Below are 25107 nucleotides of genomic sequence, written 5' to 3'. Positions count from 1 at the left end.
CAGGGTTCCCTGCTGAAAAATCCAGCTTAAACCAGCCTAGGCTGGTTGGCTGGTTTTAGCTGGTCGACCAGGCTGGGTTTAGAGGGATTTTGGCCACTTCCAGGCTGATTTCCAGCCATAAAACCAGCTTGACCAGCCTGGATTAAGCTGGATATAGCTGGTTTTAGCTGGACTCCCAGCTTGGCTAGGCTGGTCAAGCTGGTTTTAGCTGGTCATTTCCCAGCCTGACCAGCTAAGACCAGGCTGGTAATGGCTGGAAACCAGCCTGGAAGTGGCCAAAACCCCTCTAAAACCAGCCTGGTTGACCAGCTAAAACCAGCCAACCAGCTTAGGCTGGTTTAAGCTGGACTTTTCAGCAGGGTTGGTGACCCCTGGTATAAGTCCTTAGAGGAGAAAATTATTATTATTTTTTTCAGCGTAAATTTCAAACTACAGCTAAACAAATCTTTATAAATCAGGTAAATGACATTTTAAATCAATCTCTCTCTTTTGTACTACTACTTGGTGAACTACTACTTGGTGAAGTAACGGTTTCTGCTGTTCTGACACCAGCTGCAGATGTGAATGAATGGTGAAAGAAAGCATTTCCTCGTACAAAAATGTTTTGAGATTCTCTATGTTTGATTTTCTTTTTTATACACACGATTATGCCAAAGAACTGTTAATTGCACTATCACACGTGTAGCAGTGAGATATGGCTGTATATCACCACTGGTGGCACACTAAGGCACTCAAGCCAACACGTGCCTCCCACTAGATCTGATATACAGCCATATTACACTACTCGTGTGATATTGCTCATATGCGTGGTTGTTGGTGCCTGAGAGGCTGGTCTGAGTATTTCAGAAACTGCTGATCTACTGGGATTTTCACGCACAACCATCTCTAGGGTTTATAGAGAATGGTCCGAAAAAGAGAAAATATTTAGTGAGCGGCAGTAAAAATTAATAATTTTTAAATTTTAGGCAGGAAAATGTATGAAATTTGGAGTTGTCACAGAATAATCATGTACATATTGTCACGACCCGGCTCAAAGGCAATGACAAATTAAAGGGAGGACATACACCAGACGTTTGGTACCTAAAAGTATTTATTTAAACATTAAAGAATAATTACGTGCTCACTTTAGGTCAGCAAAATCAAATATTAACCAAAGGTCAAAAAGAAACAAAACAAAACAAACAGGAGCAAAAGCACGGCTCTCTCCAAGCAAACACTGCTGGCTTTTTATAGAGGGGAAATCAGGTGGTCTAAGGCCGTACTCACACTAGGTACAGTTGCCTCGAACTGGGCCAAAGCACGCTTGTCCCCCCTCCCATCTCCCCCGACGGCCCGCGCTCACACCACAAATGAGGTTTCGGCACGCTTACGTCATCGCTGCTGCGCTGTACAGTGAGAAGCACTCTCTCACTCAGCAGCACAGTAGAGATTTCTCTAGTTATATCGTTTCAGTCGTTTGATATGCCAGCAAATATTTCGACAAACAGTCCTTAGGGATGCAGTGACACGCAGTTAGATATTTTGCCGAACAGATCCGCCACTTTTGGCGCTCATAAACAATCATAAAGCTCTCGTGCTGCAGGAATGAGGAGGTCTGCTGAAGGCGCGCAGCTGTGGTGCTGTGAGGAGTTCTCGTCTTTAATAAACGACAGCAGTTTGCGATCACTGATCAGTAAGAATGATTAATAAACCCATATGAAACAGCCCCTTAAAAGTCACGTCTCGCTTTCAGTTTTGGGCTTTGGCACGTTTTGCACTCACACACAAGCGTACCGCGCCAAAGCCCAAGTGAACCGGGCTCAGGCACACCTCTTCCAACCGGGCCAGGGCTGACCAAGTGAACCGTGCCTGAGCCCGATTCAGCGCACTCACACTTCTCAAACGATCCGGGAAACAGGCCTGGGCACGGTACGGATGGCATAGTGTAAGTAGGCCCTAAGAGACTTGTCACCAACCCCCCCCCAAAAGAAAAAGACCAAAAGTCTTTTAACATACAGTAACATCAGAAACACACAAACCCCCTAAACTCAGTATGAAGGTCAAACTGGTTCTCCATCCTCAGCCTTAGCCCTCCAACTCTTCCCAGCAACCATGGCGCCAAGGAATCAATTTAAGAGAGAAACGGAGGGAAAAGAGAGAAAACAGAACCACTATACAACCTTAAATACAAGATAAAGCATCTGATGTAACGTTTTCAGAGCCTTTAATGTGGTGAATATCCAGCAGGTAACCCTGCACAAATAAACAACACCTCATGAATCTTTGATTGGGGTTTTGTAACGAATGAAAAAAAACTAAAGGATTGTGGTCGGTAAAAACCACCAGAGGTCCCACTAATCAGAATCAGAAGTAGTGTGTATTTTTATTCTTTTTTTCATCAATATTTAGCTGCTTTGACATAATCTACATTGCAAAAGCGCTATAAAATACAGATGAATATTCATTTTATATTCCGTCCGTATATAACTGCAGGTACCTTCAGAATTGTGTTTGATTTGACACTGAATAACCCATACACAAGTGTACCTGTACAAACTGGCGTCAGTCAGTGAAGTGCTCCCAGAAGAAGTTTTTAGTGCTCAGCTCCTGATTCTGCTCTTCTGATTGGCAGGTTGCTACCGCACCGAGGGACAGTAAATGTGAAGCATTATGAAAGTCACCTTGTACCCGGCTGTGATGCTGATGTCCTGTGATCAAAGTTGTCAGATTCCATCCTGCCATTGAGATGAATGCTAACGGCTAGCTCTCTGCAGGTATGTGAGGAAACCAACAGTACAAACATCAGTTAGGATTACAGCCGACAAGTCCTGTGGTGTATGTGTGCGTTTTATTTATTTGTTTGTTTTGTGTGTGTGTGTGTGTGTGTGTGTGTGTGTGTACTGGTTTTGGTGGTTTACAAGGCATGACATGACCTAGTTATGGTTAGTTAGGCTAGTTAGTTAGTATGACCTATTTTTTGCTATTATGGTGGTTTACGAGGACATCTCCGGTGTCCTTGTAATTCAAAACAATTCAAAATCATATCTAAAATCATATTTAACCCTTGTGTACTGTTCAAATTGTCTGCCCTTTCATTGTGTTGGTGGCTTTCATTGACTTCCATTATAATATTTTGATTGCAAAGCCATCATATAATTACACACTCTTGATTTGTCAGTGGCACAGTGGGTAGCACGTTCGCCTCAAAGCAAGAAGGTCGCTGGTTCGATCCTCAGCTCAGTTGGCGTTTCTGTGTGGAGTTTGCATGTTCTCCCTGCATTCGTGTGGGTTTCCTCCGGGTGCTCCGGTTTCCCCCACAGTGCACAAACATGCGGGACAGGTGAATTGGGTAGGCTAAATTGTCCGTAGTGGATGTGTGTGTGTGTATGCGTGGATGTTTCCTAGAGATGGGTTGTGGCTGGAAGGGCATCCGCTGCGTAAAAATTTTCTGGATAAGTTGGCGGTTCATTCTGCTGTGGCGACTCCAGATTAATAAAGGGACTAAGCTGACAGGAAAATGAATGAATGATTTGTTGGTGGTTTCCCCTGTTGGGAAGAGGTACAATTTGTAATTTTTATTGTTGATTATCAGTTGGCATTATTAACCCTTTAGATATGCCTGGGAAAAACAGTTTCTGGCTTTTTATATGGAGTTCTATGGAGTAAAACAGACTCCAAGTAATGGATTCTCTGAAGACTGACTGTCCTGCGATTGTCAGTGTAATAGAAAAGTGGACTATTTAAAGAAGTAAGGTTTTAATATTATATATATTTTTTTTTTTTTGTCGGATACCGAGCCATATGGGGCTGTCTGGAAATGAACTGGCAGATAAAGCTGCAAAAGAAGCCCTGCAGCTACAAATGACAGAATGTCAAATACCACCAACAGATGTTAAACCTATTTTGAGTTTATATTTCCAAAAGAAGTAGCAAATGGAATGAGATGAATGTGCTAATGACAAACTGTATGAAGGAAACCCATTTATAAGGGGAACAAATAACTATTGGATTTATTTTGAGGATAGAACTGAGCAGACTGTATTTACAGGATTTCGAATCAGTCAAACTGGACCTACTCATGTTTATTTGTTGAAAGGGGAAGATGTGACTTGTTTGTGAATTTATTTATTTTTATTTTTTTGTACATGTTATCCGACCATGAAGCATGTGTTACTGCAATGTCCTGCTTTAAATTAGAGAATGCTCTGAAAATACCCCAAAAATACATTGATGGATATTTACAATAAGGTTTCTCATAGAAAAGTATTTGAATTATTGTTAAAAATCTAATTCAAAGATTTCAAAGGAGCAAAAGATTTTATGTACATCTGTATTTTCTTTATTTGTTAAATATATGTATATATGCATGTTTATATTTTTGTTAAATGGTTGTGTAAAATAAATAAAAAATGCAGTAAAGCACACATCTCAGATGGGTGCTAACCTCAAAAAATTATTAGCAAACATGAAGCCGACAGCACCAAAGCTCCAAAATATTCAAAGTGTGTTGTTGAAAGGCTGTATTTAATTGACATTGAATGTAATGTAGGCTACTTAACTGAAATTATATGTGTATTTTAAATATTGTGAATGTATATATATATTCAATTGAAGTCAATAATTACAATTCAATAATTACAATTGAAGTCAGAATTATGAGCCCCCCTTTGATTTTTTTTTATTTTTTTTCCCTTTTTTAAATATTACCCAAATAATGTTTAACAGAGCAAGGAAATTTTTACAGTATGTCTGATAATATCTTTCCTTCTGAAGAAAGTCTTATTTGTATTATTTCTGCTAGAATAAAAGTAGTTTTAATTTTTTTAAATAAGTATTTTAAGGTCAAAATTATCAGCCCCTTTAAGCTATATATTTTTTTCGATAGTCTACAGAGCAAACCATCGTTATACAATAACTTGCCTAATTACCCTAACCTGCCGTCACTTTGCCCACATATTGTGACAGCAGATCAAAAAACTCACTTCAGATTGACAAATATTGCTGCTGTTGGTTTTTAGGCGAGAATGTTGTTGTTTAGATTACAACAATGATTGCTTTTTAAAAATATTTTTAATTTCAGAGATAAAGCACATCCGCAGCCATTAGCCTTTCATACTGAGCAGAGCTAATACAGTTGCACCACTAGAGGGTGACAGAGACAGCATAAGTCCTTGGGGGAGGAAAAAAAATCAGTTTCCTTTTCGTATTTCAAACTACAGCTAACCTAATCATTATAGTTGTCATATGCCAATCTCTCTCTTTTGTATGTTGTAGTGCTGTATTTATACCATAGTAATCTGCTAGTGTTAGCTTTGTTTTGGCTTTTTTGGGGTTAATTATTGCGAACTGCCGATTGCAGAAATACTGGGAAATCACTGTAGACTGATGGCATTTCTTGCTGTTCAGCCTTATAATCTTAAAATGTGAGCAAAATCACCTGTTTTGTCATCATTTTAGACATTACGCTAAAGAATCATTCAAACACTAGCTCTAAAGTGAGGTTTGTGAATTAGCAATGGTTTCTGCTGTTTTGACATCTAGCTTCCGACCTTGAGCCAATGCAAGCCTCCCACCAGTGCCGACATACAGCCATATCACACAGCTACGTGTGTGATTAATTGCAACCGAAATTGTATCTATGCGACCTCAAAATATATTTGGGAGCATTTGTGCGTGTGCATAAAATTGTTTCATGGGACCAGTTTTCACTGCAAAATGTTCACGGGATGCGTGGATTTAGGACACATTCACGCAAAACGCATCGTTGCAATTGAAACGCAGCGCTCAGGAATAGTTTAAAACTGTTGTCATGTCAACTTGCTGCTGTAAACAAAGCCTGCAGTGCTTGTCTCGCATTTGTGCTCTTCTTATTGGCCCACTGCTCTAGAAATGAATGTGAATGGATTGGTTAAAATCAATCACACAGTAAATGCCTTCCGCTTTGAGGAGACAGGGAGAGCTACAATGTAAATGTAAATGTAAAGCGCTGAAGATGACAATGAAAACAACACTGTCAGATTTTGTTTTAGAAACCACATAAAGATACAAATAATGCCACATCTGTTTACCGATCATGTGGTGAATGTTAATTCACCATCTACACTTTTTGAAGAGTGGATAAAAGACTTCTATTGGCTATGAAATAACTAAAGCTAAGGCTGGGCGATTTGGCAAAAAAATAAAAATAAATAAATAAATCTAGGTTTTTTATAAAGTTTGACCGATTCACGATTTCAATTTTTTTTACTGTGTAACTAGTCAACTTAACATTACAACAACATGACTGAAGTAACATTCTCTTTATAAGTAGCTTGAAAAAACATCTGGTTAAGGAACATTGTAATTTTAATGGCCATGTCATACATAAATTGGTCGACAAGGTGTAAAATCAATGTAAATAAACAAATTCACGAGTTAAATATCATTGCAGAAGATTGGAATAAAAAATATGTGTGTAAATATCGCAGTTGCAGGAATACAGAGGTTTTTTTTGCAAGTTTTGCTGAGCCTAGGAAAGATTGGCTGTCAGCTCGGCTTTGACTTTGTCTTCTGATTGAATGTCAGGTTGTAATGCCGCTGCCTTAGATACAGTGGAAGTAAAGGACTGAACATGGAAACTGTAAAGCCTAATTTAACCCAGTGAGTGAAGTTGTGGACGTATAGCAGGAACAAATAAAAGCACCAGATGAGTGACTAATGTAAAATATTATATTTATTCTATTTTTCTTTTTTCCTCATTTTAAATACCGACCATTTGATGCGCTTTGCACCACTCTCTGTATTATGCTGCCTGACTGCATGTCTGGGTTTCAACTAGGTCCGCTAAATTACGTCATGGGTACTTTCATTTTCACTGCGACAGCTGCTCACCTCTGCTCGTGTTCAAACCAATCTAAGATCAGCGCGGTTCAAACTATAAGATCAGTGCGGTTCAGGCCAGGATTGGCTAATCGGGAGGACCGGGAGAATTCCCGGTGGGCCGGTCCGTTTTTTGGCCGCGAGGGCCGGTGTCCCTAGCTCCAGAATCTGTTGCTTACAGCAGTCACACTTTTTAAATATATTTATCTATTTACTTGATCACAGCCTTTTTATTCATTATTTTACCGCAGCTTATGATATAACTTGATCATCTATTTTTTGAAAAGTTGTTGTGGTTCAGTGGCTAACACGTTTTCGACCCCACAGACCCGGGTTTGATCCTCGTCAAAGTAAGTCTTTTTTTTTTTTTCATTTTTATTGTTAAGACATATAATACTGTTAGGGTTGTTGAACATTTGAAGTTCTAAAGCAGTTGTTTTCTCAAAAAAGACGTGATAGTGAAACTGAATTGGAAATGACCTTATTTTAATATAGTCAGTCGTGAACTGAGGTGGGCCGGTCTGAGACTTGAAACTCCAGGGCTGAAAAGGAGTCCCACTCCGGCCCTGGTGCGGTTTATCACATGGTAGGTTTTTTTACGTCTTTCGTAATATAAGGGATAAGGGAATATGTCTTGACAATCCACACAGACGTTACTTAGTAAAGTGTGAAGTCATGTTGGATTTTACTTGCTGCATTAGTCTGAATGTATATGCCCTCGTCAGGCAGTGCTGGAGTAGCGAGAGAGTGGACCACAGCGCGTTTGATGCAAGGGTATTACCAAAAGAAAAACACACAACTGAAGACACTTTAATGCTTGTATTTGTTGTATTTGCACCAGCACTGCGATGCTTGCCCACAACTTCATGCATTGGGTTAAATTAGGGTGTCTAGTCTCTGTTCAGTTCGTCACTACCATGATTGAAATCCAGACAGGCAGTCAAGCAGGTCGCACACCAGACGTGCACATTCGCATGATATTTAACATGAAATTAATTAGATGGCGCTCTGTGGCGCGGCTGAAATGTGAACTGCACGACGAGTGGCGCTTCTAGTGTGCAACCTGCATCATACAGAGAGTGAACCAAAGCGCATTGGAGCAATTATGATGTATCTAATATTTTTATTTTAAAAAAATTGCGATATCTCCATTTAATATGAAATAAAATCATCTTAAAACGTAAATTCAAAATAATCAAAACAATCACCCAGCCCTAACTAAATAAAGCATTCACTCTATAGTCAATTTTCAGGTAACTTTTTATCACATCTACACATTTTAAGCACATTTTAAATCCCCAATTTAATCGGCAGATGCTATCTGCCGTTCAAGTGGCAGTTGTAATTTAATGCAGTGCTACTTGTACAATCTGAGACCCACTTTATATCGGATATCACTCAGCCAGTGGAGATCCCTGATTTTTAAAGAAAGCTGACCTTAAACGCAGGGATTTTGCATTGTCATACAATTCACCGGAAGCAATTAACCCAGGTTACTGGCAAATTAAAAGTCCTATTAGCTATTAGTGCCCCAGTGACAACCCCCCCCCCCAATCATCCACCCCCCTGGGCTTCAGTTTTCGCGCGATATACCAATCCCCCCCCCCCCCCCCCCCCCCCCCATTCTTCAGATTGCACGCGATATCCACCCCACCCCCACCCCCCTCGCTCTTCAGTTCACGCCAGACTCCGCCTCCCCCCTTCCCCCGCCATTCAAAATTTTTTATCCTGCACATGCCCCTAGGAAGGTCTCTACACGGGCCTGATTAGCATGCTTTGGCATATACCCTATCATGTTATAAAAATGTATTTTGTTTTAATGGGGCGAGGCAGTGGCGCAGTGGGTAGCACGTTCGCCTCATAGCGAGAAGGTCGCTGGTTCAAACCTCGGCTCAGTTGGCATTTCTGTGTGAAGTTTGCATGTTCTCCCTGCCATTGCGTGGGTTTCCTCCAGGTACTCTGGTTTCCCCCACGGTCCAAAGACATGTGGTACAGGTGAACTGGGTAAACTAAATTGTCCGTAGTGTGTGAATGTGTGTGTGGATGTTTCCCAGATGGGTTGCGGCTGTAAAAAACTTGCTGGATAAGTTGGCGGTTCATTCTGCTGTGGCGACCCCGGATTAATAAAGGGACTAAGCCGACAAGAAAATGAATGAGTGAATGTTTTAACGGTATATATATTTTTTGCTTGTTATTTTTAATTAGTGTTGATTTCAAATGCAATAAATCTGTTAATATAAAACTTGGGTTAATGGTGCTTATAATTGGTGGGTGCGCCTAAATGTTGGCTGGTGCGCCTACATTTTTAAAGTTAGGAGCATTGGTGCTACCAAGCAAAAAGGTTCATTTTGAGCCCTGCCTCGTAGTCTGAACCCCCAGCATGAACGCAGAAATCAGCATGCAGCAGCAGTATTTGCAGTATGGCAGTTTGAATGGCCTCCATCTGAAGCAGCGCAGGAGAGTGTTTGTTTGAAGAGATGAGCTGCAAGAGAGAGGACAAAGCTATGCAATTTTTTCCTCTCTCTCAGAAAGTGAGAGAAATTCAATCCTCAGTGGCCCTCCTTCTGCGATTGCTTGTCGGTATATACTTGGCTTTTCTCTCCTCTTTTGCTCTCTCCTCACGTCAGCCTGATACTTTGCAGCTTAATTGAACCCCAGCAAATGACAAGAAGTCTGAATCGTTGAGAGCTTCGCCGGCTGTTTCATCCTTTTGAATAAAACATATTATTCCTTTCACTGTCACCGCTGCAAACCTTGGTCTGCCAACTGCTAACCTGGCCAGAAAAGTTCCCTACACTTTCAGTTCATTCAGTTCAATACAAGTTTATTTGTATAGCGCTTTTCAAAATGATTATTGTTTCAAAGCAGCTTTACCAAAGGTGCACATCGTTACATTTGGGTTCTGCAGCAGGACAAAGATCACACCAGCAAGTCCACTTCTAAATGGCTGAAGAAAATCTAAATTAAGACTTAAGGCCTAGTCAAAGTCCTGACCTGAATCCTATTGAGATGCTGTGACATGATCTTAAAAAGGCAGTTCATGCTCAAAAACCATCCGATGTGGCTGAATTGCAACAGTGTGTGTGTGTGTATATGTGTGTGTGTAACAAGCGTTTTTAAATATTTTGAAATATGTGGCAATATATCTGAAATATATTTTATAAGTAAACTCCAAATATGAATTTTCATATACGTTACATGTAATTTGCATATATTATCATATACCAGTATGCATGAGTTTGTTGCCCAATAACTTAAAAAAAAAAACTTGTGTAGTTAATTTAATAACCTAGTTAAGGCTTTAAATGTCACTTTAAGCTGAATACTAGTATCTTGAAAAACATCTAGCAAAATATTATGCAAAAGCCCCGTTCACACATACAGACCTTTTCGGAAACTTACCGGCAATTTTCCAGAAAGGTCTGTATGTGTGAACAGGCCTTTTTTGAAATAACTGGCAATTTTTTCTAGCAATCTTCCAGAAAGAGAAGTTGTAACATTACCGGGAAGATTGCTGGAAAGAGCGCATTTACGTCTAGTACACGCTGACATAAGACGTCTACTTTAGCCAATCAAAACATCTAAACGCATTCACATCCGCTCTGTTTATGAAAATAAAAGCTTTTGAATATTTTTCCAGACACATTAAGCAGCTAGATGTTAGTCAGAGAACATTTATGTTTCTTCTTGATGCCAGGTGGGTAAAAAATATTGATAAAATGCTTATGATAAGCCATTGTTTGTTTACCTCTGACGCGTGTGCACATGAAGCAACCAGTGAGTTAGGCTTGGGCAGTAATACGGTAATATGGTATACCGCGGGATCTAAAAATAACAACGGTGTCAGTTACAAAACCGTTATACCGTCATGAAAACAATTCACTTAAATAAGAGACAGTTTTAAATAATAAATATTCTTTAATACAATGCCTACACATGCGTATGCATGATTGTCATCAAGGGACAGTGTGGAGGAGAGAAAGATAGGTGAAGTAAGGTGGCGAGTCGCGCACCAAGTGACCTTATCTCGAAAAGAACACAACCTCTGCAGTTTGGCAGTATTTCTGGTTTCGAAAAGGGAGACATGGTAAATACGAACTAGAGGTCTGCATACACGCTGCTGTACCGCGGAAGCCGCAGGACCCGACCAGATTTCTTGCAGTGCAGAAATACATTTCGAATAAAGCTCGGGAGCGGTTGGTAACTCTTGTGTAATATGAACGGGAGTGGGTGGCAAGGTCTAACAATATCGCTCCCGAGCGAGCGAGCACGCAAGTATCCGCGCGGATGCTATTTTTGTTTGTGTTTGTTTGTTTGTTTGTGTGTGTGTGTTTGTGTGTGTGAAAGAGAGAGAGCATCCCGTGCAGATCTCTAATGCGAACAAGACAAACGGGTGACCGCGAACCTAAGTCGCATATACGGTATTCAGTTTCTGAATGGTTTAGGCACAAGCCAACAGTTTGGTGATGCTGTCTGAGACTTACGTCATAATTTTATTTTCATGCATGGTAATAACGGATACCGAGGTAAAATAGGGTGGAGGTTTGACGGTATCAAAATTTGAATACTGCCCAAGCCTACGGTGAGTGCCAGCACACACACATATTATGTACATCTCAACATGCAAAAGTGTTTCTCTATATGTTTTCATCGAAGTTGTTAACAATACTGATCCATCCACAGAGTTTTTAGTGTAGTCAAGTGTTTACAAATACAAGCGCAGCTGTTTTGGGCTCATTTCTGGGTAATGATGTCAGAATTTACTGTTATTTTGGAATGGATGTGTGAACGGTCTTTTCCGGAAAAATCCCGGAACCTCTGTGCCTATGTGAACAGCTCTTTTAAAAATTTACCGGTAGAGTCGTTCTAGAAATTTTCAGGAAAGGTCTGTATCTGTGAACAGGCCTTTTTTGAAAATACCGGTAAATTAATTCTGGCAATTTTCCAGAAAGAAAGTTGTAACATTGCCGGTAAGTTCTAGACGTGAACGCGATGACGTAAGACGTCTACTTTAGCTAATCTGAACACTCAGACGCATTCACATCCGCGCTGTTTATGAAAATAAAAGCTTTTGAATATTTTTCCAGACACATTAAGCAGCTAGATGTTAGTCTGAGAACATTTCTGTTTCTTTTTAATGCCAACTGGGTTAAAAATATCGATGAAATGCTTATGATAAGCTGTTTGTTTACTTTCAAGCACATCTCCGTGCCTGTGTGAACAGTGCTTTTATGAATTTACTGGTAAAGTCATTCCGGAAGTTTTTTGGGATATTTACTGGTATCACTGTGTGAAAGTAGCTAAAGTCAACATGGAAAATTATGTTATTAAACCCTTGTTTTGTAAAAAAAAAACAAAAAAAAAAACACAGTTTCCCCCCAGAAAGATTTTTTTTCATATTTTACCTAAATTTGGGTTGATTTTATTTTATTGTGTGTGTGTGTGTGTGTGTGTGTTCTTGTCAAAGCATTAAAATATAAATATGTTCCCCCATTTTTTTCTTCCTCCAGTTTTATATTTCTTAACAGTTTTGAGGCTGATGTATACTTCTGTGTCAAGCGCACACGTATGCTCCGGCGCAGCCTTCCCGTGCTCGCATAGCCCTCACCATGGCCGTCAATCTATGGTTGTATGGCCGTCATCTCTCAAAAAATTTACACATCACAACGAAACAAAGCACAAGCTCTGTGATTGGTCGGCTTGGTATCGATGACGAGTGTGGGCGGAGGTGAGAGCCGCGCGAACCTGATGGAATGAGTGTTAACAAGTGTGGAGTCCTGTGAAGGAGCTGTAGGTGGAAACTGTTGTTTTGTGTTTGCCTTATGATTAAAGTTGTGGCACGTCCGCCGGTTCCTGCTTCAAAATGAGTGAGTTTGAGCTACTTGTACATTGAGGTAGCGTTAAGAAAAAACAAAACACCAGCGAAGAAACTCGACACAGAGGAACACCTACTGCCAGCTAGTGTTTCAGAAGTGTTATTGCAGAGCAACAGAAACAGCGTGCAGAAGTGTAAATGCACAGCTACACACATTACATGCGCCGTGGGTCACGCCGATCACTCGACACAGAAGTATAAACCAGCCTTTAGTCAGTACACATACACCAATATGCCAAAGTATTTTGAGAGAGGGGGTGGCACGGTGGCTCAGTGGTTAGCACTGTAAAAAGTTGTTGGCATTTCTGTGTGGAGTTTGCATGTTTATTCTTGTGTTGGCGTGGGTTTCCTCCGGGTGCTCCGGTTTCCCCTACAGTCCAAACGCATGTGCTAAAGGTGAATAAGTGTGTGATTGAGTGTGTATGGCTGTTTCTCAATACTGGGTTGCTGCCGGAAGGGCATCTGCTGCGTAAAACATATTCTAGAATAGTTGGCGGTTCATTCCGCTGTGGCGACCTCTGAAATAGAGACTAAGTCGAGGGAAAATAAATGAATAAATGAATTTTGAGAGAATGCAATATCATTTATCCACATCATTCCCTCCCATCTCACGTTTTCCCATCAGCAGGTCTCCTTTGTACATTTTTAATATGATCCTGTGTTAAAAGCATTTACTATTAGCAGTCTGATCAAATAATGAAATGCGTACAGGGAAAAAAGTGCAGTACAATCTACTGGAGGTTTATCCATCACACTGGAAATGGAAGGTCAGGTTGAGTGCATTGTATTATGGGATGCTGCCTTTATTGCCATTTATTTTAAAATGCAATATGGCTTTGTCCTGCGCAGCCTGGCTAATGTTGCTCTGAAGCTCTTCAAGGTATTTGTCTGCATACAAAATTACAGAGTGCATATTGTGTTTACTATGTGCTCTTAGGGAAATATCACAGTACAGTACTACTAAAGTAGCAATTTTTTACCTTTCCTTTAATAGTGTAAATTAGGTATTATTAGGTATTAATTAGTGTCATTTAGGTATCTTATTGTATTATATATGACTTTATTTTATCAAGAATTTTTTTATTTTATTTTCATTAAGTGTTTTATTTATTTTACTTTATTTGTATTAAATTTTTTTATCTTATCATTTTGTAGTTAAGTGTTTAATTTTTTATTTTATTTTATTATAATTAATGTTTTGTTTATTTATTCAATCTTTATTATTTTTATTATTATTCAATCTTATTTAACTTTATTTTATTCATTGCTTTTTTATTTTATATTACTTTGCTTTTTTTTTATTTAACCTTATTTTATTTTGTTATTATTTTTTGTTATATTTTATCTTGTTTCATTTCATTTTAGGTTGTTTATTATTTTATTTTTAATTTTAATGTACTTTTTTCTTGTTTCATGTTTTATTTATTTTATCTTGCCTGATTTTACTTTATTTTTATTTTGTTATTTTATTTAACTTTATTTTCATACATTGTATTTCATACTTATTTTATTTTACTTAATTTTATTCCTATTAAATGTTTTATTTGTTTTATCTTATCTGATTTTACTTTTTTTACTTTATTTTATTTATTGTTTGTTTTTGTTGTAATACTGTATTAGATTTCTTTTTTTTTTACTTTGTATTATTTTGTTCTGTTTTATTTGTTTTTATTTAATCTAATATAACTTTATTTTATTATTAACGTTTTGTTTTAAAAAAAATATTTATTGTTTTATTTTACTATGTTTTATTTTGTTTTTATTATATTTTTATTTTATCTTAATTATTTTTAAATCAATTTATTTTATAAAGTATTTTTATTCTAAATGTTATTTCATTTCGTTTCATTTTTATTAAATGTTTTATTCATTTTATTTAAACTTATTTTACATTATTTTTATTTTGTTTAGTTTTATCTCATTTTACTTTTTTTATTCATTTTTTATTTTATTTTTGTTTAATTTATTCTTACTTTATTTTCATTCGTTCATTTTCTTTTCGGCTTAGTCCATTTATAAATCCGGAGCCAACTTATCCAGCACTTTTTCACACAGCGGATGCCCTTCCAGACGCAACCCATCTCTGGGAAACATCCATACACACTCATTCACTAAATGGGAGCACCCGGAGGAAACCCACGCGAACGCAGGGGGAACATGCAAACTCCACACAGAAACGCCAACTGACCCAGCCAAGGCTCGAACCAGCGACCCAGCGACCTTCTTGCTACGTTCATCTTTAGTGTATGAGTTCGCACATGAATGCAACTCTGTAATTACAGCCACATTTAAGAATGCAAAATTACACCCTTTTTTCCCCTGTTTTGACTTCAGTCATCAATCACAGCACTACGAGGCCTTAAAGGTCACAATCACATCCTGCAGAATCACAGTGTGTTTCTCTGATCGCTGCTGTTTTACTCTATGACTGACTGACAGCATCTCTTCCTGTTAAATGATTTTTTATTTATTTATTTTTTATTCTTAATCAGTGTTTTTTTTATCTTGTAATATTTCATTTTATTTTATTAAGCATTATAAAGGTTTACTTTTATTTTATTTTAATTTGTTTTTATTTTAAGATTTTTTTAAACTTATCCCAGCTGGGCCAGTTGGCATTTTGTGAAGAGTTTACATGTTCTGGTGTTGGTTTCCTCCGGGTGCTCCGGTTTCCCCCACAAGTCCAAACACATGCTCTATAGATGAATTGGGTAAGCTAAATTGTCTTTAGTCTATGTGTGTGAATGTAAGAGTGTAAGGGTGTTTCCCAGTGATGGGTTGCAGCTGGAAGGGCATCCGCTGTGATAAACATATGCTGGATAAGTTGGCGGTTCCTTCCGCTGTGGCGACCCCTGATTAATAAAGGAACTTAGCTAAAAAGAAAATGAATGAATGAATTATCAAATCTCATTTACTTTATTTTTTATTTTATTTAAATGTTAATTTAGCATTACTTTATTTTAATTAATATTTATTTTTATTTTTAGTTTTTTATTTTAATAACTTAATTTTTTTATAATTTATTTTATTTTTATCTTATATTTATTTTGTCTTCATTTACTTTATTTTTATTTAATTTATTTTTATTTTGTTTTATCTTATTTTACTTTATTTTATTATTATTTTATTTGTTAAATATTTTAGTTTATTCATATTTTATCTCCTTTTATACTTAATTGTTTTTTTTTTATTCTTATTAAAATACTTTATTAAGATTTTTATTTATTTATTTATTTTATTCTTATTAAATGTTTTTTATCGTCTCTTATTTTACTTTATTTTTTAAAAAGGTTTTCTGATTTTATTATTATTAAATGTTAATTTTGTTTTACTTTTTATTATTTGTATTTTTATAATTTTTTATTTTAATCTAAATGTTTTTTATTCATATTTCATTTTATCTTATTTTACTTTATTTAATTTTTTAATTAATTGTTATTAAATAATTTTTAATTTTATCGTATTTTATTTTATTTTACTTTACCTTTTATTGTTTTATTTTATGTAATGTTTTTTATGTATTTTATTTGATCATATTTTATTCTTACATGCTTTTAAAAAAGTAATCTTTATCTGATTTTATTTTACTTTATTTATTTAATATATTATTCTTAATTGTTTTTCTTATTTTTCTTTGTTTTCCTTTTATTTTCTTATTTAATTTTACTTTAATTCAAATATATATTTTACTTTATTCTTATTCATGCTTTTATAGTTGTAATTTTATTTTATCTAATTTTATTTTACTTTATTTATTTATTTACTTATTTATTTATTATTTTAATCTTATTAAATGTTTTTATCTTATTTTATTTAACTTTTTTGTTTTACTATTTTTATTGTTTTTTTTATTTAGTTTTAATCTCATATTTAATTTCATATTTATTTTTATCTTTTTTTAATTTCACTTAATTTAATTTTAAAAATTATTTTCTTTTTTCTTCCTAAATACTTTTAAAAATGAAACCTCAATTTATTTCCCTTTATTTGTTTTATTTTTTTATTTTATTCCTATTAAATATTTTTTTATTTATCTTACTTTATTTTTATTTGATTTTCTATTTTATTTTACTTTATTATTATTTATTTAATACAAATTTCCTTTATTTAATTTTTATTGAATGTTTTATTTTGTTTAATTTAATTTTATAATTAAATCAGCATTAAAGAATCTAAAATTCCATGTTTTTTCCCCCTCTCCTCTCCTCTCATGTAACTGACAGCATCTCTTCTTGTCCTACCCTCCGCTCCGGCTTTGTACAGTTTTGTCTAGTTTTCCTCCCTCTGGAATTGTGCTCTTCGCATTGCGGAAACCAATGAAAATTATTGAATCTAAAGAAGTTTTTCAATGCATCACAAATACAGTATCTCCTCGCTCAGGTTCATCTGCATTCCAGCCCACTGTCAACCGCTCCTCTACTTACATTTATTATAAAACCTTAAAGATAAAGTGTCTGTCAGCAGGCCGGTGTTTGCAAAATGCCATTTTGTATTCTCCTTGTCTCTCTGCACATGCAAAGTTTCCTTTAGTGTGCATTTATATACAGTTAAAGTCAGAATTATTAGCCCTCTTGTTAAATTTGAATTCATCCTCAATTTATTTATGTTTTAAATTGCATTATGGGACCTTGACCTTTCTTCTAACAGCTTTTAACCTCGAAAAAGTTCAACAAAGCGACTATTATTGACATTTTTAAAAGTTTATAGTGCTATATTGTCTGTGTTGATGTTGTATATTACACTACAAACTCCTTATAATTAACTGCCAGTTATTTTACAGACTTATTTCTCTATATAGTATTTCTTATGCAGTATGTACTGTATATGATTTTAAATTAATAAAATGTTAATAAACTTTGTTAAACTGTAGAGTTGAATTTTCAACCTCAAAAGTCGACAGAGCAGAGATCAACATGCCATAATGCAATTCACTACCGGAAATAAACCGAAAACACTTGTGAATCACAAAATACAGGAACTGTTTGAATATTTTTGCCAGTGTAAAGCCTCATCGAGTTGTTGTGCTTCAGCGTTGTGTGATTTTGGCTTTGTGTTTATTGAAGTGTAATAGCCACACAGCTGGATCAGTGCTTTTGTTCAGTGAAGCAGCTCCTGTCTGACTGATGCCCCCTGCTGGAAAATAATCATCATTGAAAGCACACAGCTCACATTAAATACACTACCTGACAAAAGTCTTGTTGCCTATCCAAGTTTTAGCAACAACAATTAATAACTTGACTTCTAGTTGATCATTTGGTATCAGAAGTGGCTTATATGAAAGGCAAAGGCCTCTAGATTACACTTATTTTACCACAATAAAATATGATCATGCCTTGATTTTTAATTCTTTCATTAGGACAGTAAGCTCTGACTTTGCTTAGACAAAAGTCTTGTCACTGAACAGAAATAATGTCCAGTATAGAATATAAAGTCCTGCTGCAGTGGAGACAGAATGAATATTGTGTCTGACTCCATCATGAGCTTGGAGGACTGCATCCATACATCTCTGACAATAACTCAAATCACTGATTAATAAAGTCATCTGGAATGGCAAAGAAAGCGTTCTTGCAGGACTCCCAGAGTTCATCAAGATTGTTTGGATTCATCTTCAACGCCTCCTCCTTCATCTTACCCCAGACATGCTCAATAATGTTCATATCTGGTGACTGGGCTGGCCAATGCTGGAGCACTTGACCTTTCAGGATCTTTGATGTGGAGGCTGAAGTATGAGAAGAAGCACTATCCTGCTGAGAAGTTTGCCCTCTCCTGTGGTTTGTAATGTAATGGGCAGCACAAATGTCTTTATATCTCAGGCTGTTGATGTTGCCATCCACTCCGCAGATCTCTCGCACGTTGTATCATTACAAACATAGTTCACTGATTTGATGTTTCCCCAAATCTGTTGTTCCAACGAACATTCGCAAACTGGGTCGCAAACTTGAACACTTGCAACTACACCTCTGGAGCTGCAGTTAGTTCCTGGCTGTGTTCTATTCCTAGTTATCCTTTCTATGCCTTATTTGTTTACAACATTTTAACATTTATATTAAAGCAATTTAAAAAAAAAAGTCATCACTCTTAGGTGTAATTTGCTTTCAAAGCATTTTTAAAGTTCAGTTTGAGCGATCTTCATGTTTACAATTGCGCTCCCTTCGCAGTGCACTTTAAAGCATTGATGTCATTTTCAACACAGCTGTGGCTCATGACGAAAGCTAGAGGTGACCTATTGTTTAAAAGCAGAATTTGCATTACGTCTCAAAAGCTTGTGAAAACAAAAAAGCATAGCATACGTTAATGCTTTTAACTTAAAGCAGGTTATTCATGAAGTATCTGTACTGTATGTGACATGGGCCTGCTGGTTAGAACATTTTGCTGTGGATTACGTCAAATTGTAAAAGTAGACTTTTCAAAAAAATGAAATGAAATAAACAATATCCTACAAAATAAATAAATAAATAAATAAAATAATAATAATAATAATAATCATTAATATTATTATTAAAGTATGATTTTTTTTCATTTCCTAATAAATAATAAATATATTTCATTTCTTAATAAACAGCCTCATTCATTCATTCATCTTCTGCTGCTTTTCCGGGGACGGGTCGTGGGGGCAGCAGTCTTAGGAGAGAACCCCAGACATCCCTATCCCCTGACACTTCCTCCAGCTCGGGGGATCCTGAGGTGTTCCCAGGCCAGCCGAGAGACATAGTCCCTCCAGCGTGTCCTGGGTCTTCCCCGAGGCCGCCTCCTGGTGGGACATGCCTGGAACACCTCCCTAGGTAGGCGTCCAGGAGGCATCTGAAACAGATGCCTGAGCCACCTCAGCTGACTTCTCTCAATGTGGAGGAGCAGCGACTCTACTCCGATCTCCTCCCGGGTGTCAGAGCTCCTCACCCTATCCATAAGAGTGCGCCCTGCCACCCTTCGAAGGAAACTCATTTCAGCTGCTTGTATCCGAGATCTTGTCCTTTCGGTCATGATCCAAAGCTCATGACCATAGGTGAGAGTAGGAACGTAGACTGACCAGTAAATACTGAGCTTTACCTTTCCGCTCAGCTCCTTCTTCACCACAACGGACTGGTACATCGACCGCATTACTGTTGCCGCTGCACCAATCAGCCTGTCAATCTCTTGTTCCATCCTTTCCTCACTCGTGAACAAAACCCCAAGATACTTGAACTCCTCCACCTGGGGTAAGGACTTTCCTCCAACCTGGAGATGGCAAACCACCTTTTTCCAATGGAGCACCATGGCTTCGGACTTGGAAGAAACAGCCTCATTATTTATTTTTTTATATTATTTATATGATATTAGAATACATGTTAGCTTTTGTAAGTGATATGTTTTAGAACAGAATATGTAATGTTCAACTTCATTCATACACTTCATACATTTTTTAAAATATGGAAAGCGAGTGAATGTTTTTACCAAAACTAATGTTTTTTTTTTTCAAATGCGTGTAAAACAATTTCATTTGCACAGAAATTATGGGATCTTCTCTAAAGAAGTTGTTACTCCACCCCGTTTAGAGCATCATTATGGGCGTTTTACGTTATAACGAACATGGTTCGAACGATGGAACGACAGAGAAACTAGGAGTTTTGGGAAACACTCATTACTACATCATTCTTTTCCCAAACAATGGATTGCACTATGATAGCTCAGTCGCGAGTTACGCCGTTGTTTGGGAAACACACCCCTGGACATTTAAAAAATGTAATAAATCCAAGGAATTAGGTTTTTCAGTGTCGCTGTATACATTTGTGAAGCGTCTAGTTGTAAAATTAACACTTCACTATTTCACATTCTGCACAGTCTGGTCTCCACAGTCTGGTCAGTGTGAAAAGCCCTTGAAATGTTTGATTATTTGAATGTTAAATAATAGTTTAGGTCAAGCTTTATTATGATGGTCCGTTTGTTGAATCTAAGTTACATTGCATCTACATGCCAGCTAATTCTCATTAGATAAGTAGACTGTTAGGTTGGGGTTAGGGTTAGTGTAAGTCGACATGTTGTTACAATCCTATGTTTGTCTTGTCTCAATTTTTTTTTTTTCTTGTTCCTGTTTTGCTTAGAACACATCCAACTGGCCACTTCCAGCTTGCTTGATCCTGATTGGCCTACAGTGTTTTAAAAAGCCATGACACCACTTCCTTGGCAGCCATCTTGTTTTTGGTCACTTGCTTGTGTTTGTTGAAATGTTTGAATGTGGTGTAGTGCAGAGTTTTTGGATGTGTTAGGACTGGTAAAATTTAGTGGTGGGCAAAGCGAGGCTTCGTGAAACACTGAAACTATCGAAGCAAATGTGTCGAAGCTTCGAAACGTTTCGAAACACCACTCTACGGTGACACCTAGTGGTCATTTTATTTGTATTGCACTGAAACAGCTTCAGCAAAGAACAGTTGAGCAAATTGAGGTATGAAATGCCACTTTGTAGCCTTGAACCTTAAAATGATTTAGTCGAGCGGTTAGAGTTCGTGACCACCATGTGGGAATACTGGGTTCGAATCCAGACTGATACAGTTATTTTGAAATGCTTTAATATCAGTTGGTAATGCTTTGTTATTGTATCGTTTTGTTTAAACGTTGCTCTGACATACGAATAAACACCTTGTAAATAAATTTGTATTCTTTTGTTCATAAAACAGGGTTGTTGCTAGATCAGATACGGTTGTGGCCAGAAGTTAACAATAAGTATTCATATTATTGATTACATTTCCCATTGTATTTTATTAACGTCTATCCAAAACCTAAACCCATCACTGTACTGTAAAAATATTAATTATTGTTTTACAGTGTTACAAAAATGATGCTAAATTGATGGCGTATCCGCAGCTGTATCCTATCTAGACTACACCATAAAACAGAAACATGATTAAAATACATAAAATCATGATTTTGGAGTATTTGGACTAGTCGTGATTCGAACCCAAAACCAATTTGTAACACAGTACTAATGTGCACACGCACAGTCCACTAGGCCATACAAAACAGAGTCATAACATTGAACATGCCAGTCAAATGCTGATTCTCCGGGTCTTGAAACGCTTCTGAAATTATCAATGCTTTGAATCGCTTTAGTCATGTGACCAAGTGTTTCGAAACACTTTAGTCACGTGACCTGGGTGTTTTGGATCATGCTTCGGTGCAGTGTTTCGAAACACTTGCGCTTCGGGATCTCGACACTGTGTCGAAACGTCAGTTTCACGTCAGCCATCCCTAGTAATATTGAGATTTGTGAGTACTGTTTGTTTTGTTTGACTTCTCAGATAATATTGAGATTTGTGAGTACTGTTTGTTTTGTTTGACTTTGAGATAATATTGAGATTTGTGAGTACTGTTTGTTTTGTTTGACTTTGAGATAATATTGAGATTTGTGAGTACTGTTTGTTTTGTTTGACTTTGAGATAATATTGAGATTTGTGAGTACTGTTTGTTTTGTTTGACTTCTGAGCTTATATTGAGATTTGTGAGTACTGTTTGTTTTGTTTGACTTCTGAGATTATATTGAGATTTGTGAGTACTGTTTGTTTTGTTTGACTTTGAGATAATATTGAGATTTGTGAGTACTGTTTGTTTTGTTTGACTTTGAGATAATATTGAGATTTGTGAGTACTGTTTGTTTTGTTTGACTTCTGAGATTATATTGAGATTTGTGAGTACTGTTTGTTTTGTTTGACTTCTGAGATAATATTGAGATTTGTGAGTACTGTTTGTTTTGTTTGACTTCTGAGATTATATTGAGATTTGTGAGTACTGTTTGTTTTGTTTGACTTCTCAGATAATATTGAGATTTGTGAGTACTGTTTGTTTTGTTTGACTTCTGAGATAATATAGAGATTTGTGAGTACTGTTTGTTTTGTTTGACTTCTGAGATAATATTGAGATTTGTGAGTACTGTTTGTTTTGTTTGACTTCTCAGATTATATTGAGATTTGTGAGTACTGTTTGTTTTGTTTGACTTCTGAGATAATATTGAGATTTGTGAGTACTGTTTGTTTTGTTTGACTTCTGAGATAATATTGAGATTTGTGAGTACTGTTTGTTTTGTTTGACTTCTGAGATAATATTGAGATTTGTGAGTACTGTTTGTTTTGTTTGACTTCTGAGATAATATTGAGATTTGTGAGTACTGTTTGTTTTGTTTGACTTCTGAGATAATATTGAGATTTGTGAGTACTGTTTGTTTTGTTTGACTTCTGAGATAATATTGAGATTTGTGAGTACTGTTTGTTTTGTTTGACTTCTCAGATTATATTGAGATTTGTGAGTACTGTTTGTTTTGTTTGACTTCTGAGATTATATTGAGATTTGTGAGTACTGTTTGTTTTGTTTGACTTCTGAGATAATATTGAGATTTGTGAGTACTGTTTGTTTTGTTTGACTTCTGAGATTATATTGAGATTTGTGAGTACTGTTTGTTTTGTTTGACTTCTGAGATTATATTGAGATTTGTGAGTACTGTTTGTTTTGTTTGACTTCTGAGATAATATTGAGATTTGTGAGTACTGTTTGTTTTGTTTGACTTCTGAGATAATATTGAGATTTGTGAGTACTGTTTGTTTTGTTTGACTTCTGAGATAATATTGAGATTTGTGAGTACTGTTTGTTTTGTTTGACTTCTGAGATAATATTGAGATTTGTGAGTACTGTTTGTTTTGTTTGACTTCTGAGATTATATTGAGATTTGTGAGTACTGTTTGTTTTGTTTGACTTCTGAGATTATATTGAGATTTGTGAGTACTGTTTGTTTTGTTTGACTTCTGAGATTATATTGAGATTTGTGAGTACTGTTTGTTTTGTTTGACTTCTCAGATAATATTGAGATTTGTGAGTACTGTTTGTTTTGTTTGACTTCTCAGATTATATTGAGATTTGTGAGTACTGTTTGTTTTGTTTGACTTCTGAGATAATATTGAGATTTGTGAGTACTGTTTGTTTTGTTTGACTTCTGAGATTATATTGAGATTTGTGAGTACTGTTTGTTTTGTTTGACTTCTGAGATTATATTGAGATTTGTGAGTACTGTTTGTTTTGTTTGACTTCTGAGATTATATTGAGATTTGTGAGTACTGTTTGTTTTGTTTGACTTCTGAGATAATATTGAGATTTGTGAGTACTGTTTGTTTTGTTTGACTTCTGAGATAATATTGAGATTTGTGAGTACTGTTTGTTTTGTTTGACTTCTGAGATTATATTGAGATTTGTAAGTACTGTTTGTTTTGTTTGACTTCTGAGATTATATTGAGATTTGTGAGTACTGTTTGTTTTGTTTGACTTCTGAGATAATATTGAGATTTGTGAGTACTGTTTGTTTTGTTTGACTTCTGAGATTATATTGAGATTTGTGAGTACTGTTTGTTTTGTTTGACTTCTGAGATTATATTGAGATTTGTGAGTACTGTTTGTTTTGTTTGACTTCTGAGATTATATTGAGATTTGTGAGTACTGTTTGTTTTGTTTGACTTCTCAGATAATATTGAGATTTGTGAGTACTGTTTGTTTTGTTTGACTTCTCAGATTATATTGAGATTTGTGAGTACTGTTTGTTTTGTTTGACTTCTGAGATAATATTGAGATTTGTGAGTACTGTTTGTTTTGTTTGACTTCTGAGATTATATTGAGATTTGTGAGTACTGTTTGTTTTGTTTGACTTCTCAGATAATATTGAGATTTGTGAGTACTGTTTGTTTTGTTTGACCTCTGAGATTATATTGAGATTTGTGAGTACTGTTTGTTTTGTTTGACTTCTGAGATTATATTGAGATTTGTGAGTACTGTTTGTTTTGTTTGACTTCTGAGATTATATTGAGATTTGTGAGTACTGTTTGTTTTGTTTGACTTCTGAGATAATATTGAGATTTGTGAGTACTGTTTGTTTTGTTTGACTTCTGAGATAATATTGAGATTTGTGAGTACTGTTTGTTTTGTTTGACTTCTCAGATTATATTGAGATTTGTGAGTACTGTTTGTTTTGTTTGACTTCTGAGATAATATTGAGATTTGTGAGTACTGTTTGTTTTGTTTGACTTCTGAGATAATATTGAGATTTGTGAGTACTGTTTGTTTTGTTTGACTTCTGAGATAATATTGAGATTTGTGAGTACTGTTTGTTTTGTTTGACTTCTCAGATTATATTGAGATTTGTGAGTACTGTTTGTTTTGTTTGACTTCTGAGATAATATTGAGATTTGTGAGTACTGTTTGTTTTGTTTGACTTCTGAGATAATATTGAGATTTGTGAGTACTGTTTGTTTTGTTTGACTTCTCAGATTATATTGAGATTTGTGAGTACTGTTTGTTTTGTTTGACTTCTGAGATAATATTGAGATTTGTGAGTACTGTTTGTTTTGTTTGACTTCTGAGATTATATTGAGATTTGTGAGTACTGT

General features: G+C 36.1%; 1 protein-coding gene across 3 annotated transcripts in view; it reads left to right on the top strand.

The window, feature by feature from the left end:
* tnca (tenascin Ca) overlaps positions 1-25107 on the top strand; it is a 327362-nt gene that overhangs the window by 43347 nt on the left and 258908 nt on the right. For all 3 annotated transcript variants that reach the window (XM_073951876.1, XM_073951880.1, XM_073951879.1), the window contains exon 2: positions 2612-2753. The gene's annotated coding sequence lies outside the window, so the exon portion shown is untranslated. The remainder of the gene's footprint in view (positions 1-2611; positions 2754-25107) is intronic.

This window comes from Danio rerio, chromosome 5, assembly GCF_049306965.1.
Source record: "Danio rerio strain Tuebingen ecotype United States chromosome 5, GRCz12tu, whole genome shotgun sequence".
Taxonomy (NCBI): domain Eukaryota; kingdom Metazoa; phylum Chordata; class Actinopteri; order Cypriniformes; family Danionidae; genus Danio; species Danio rerio.
The sequence above is the reverse complement of the archived record's forward strand: the minus strand, read 5'-3'. Positions and strand labels throughout refer to the sequence as shown.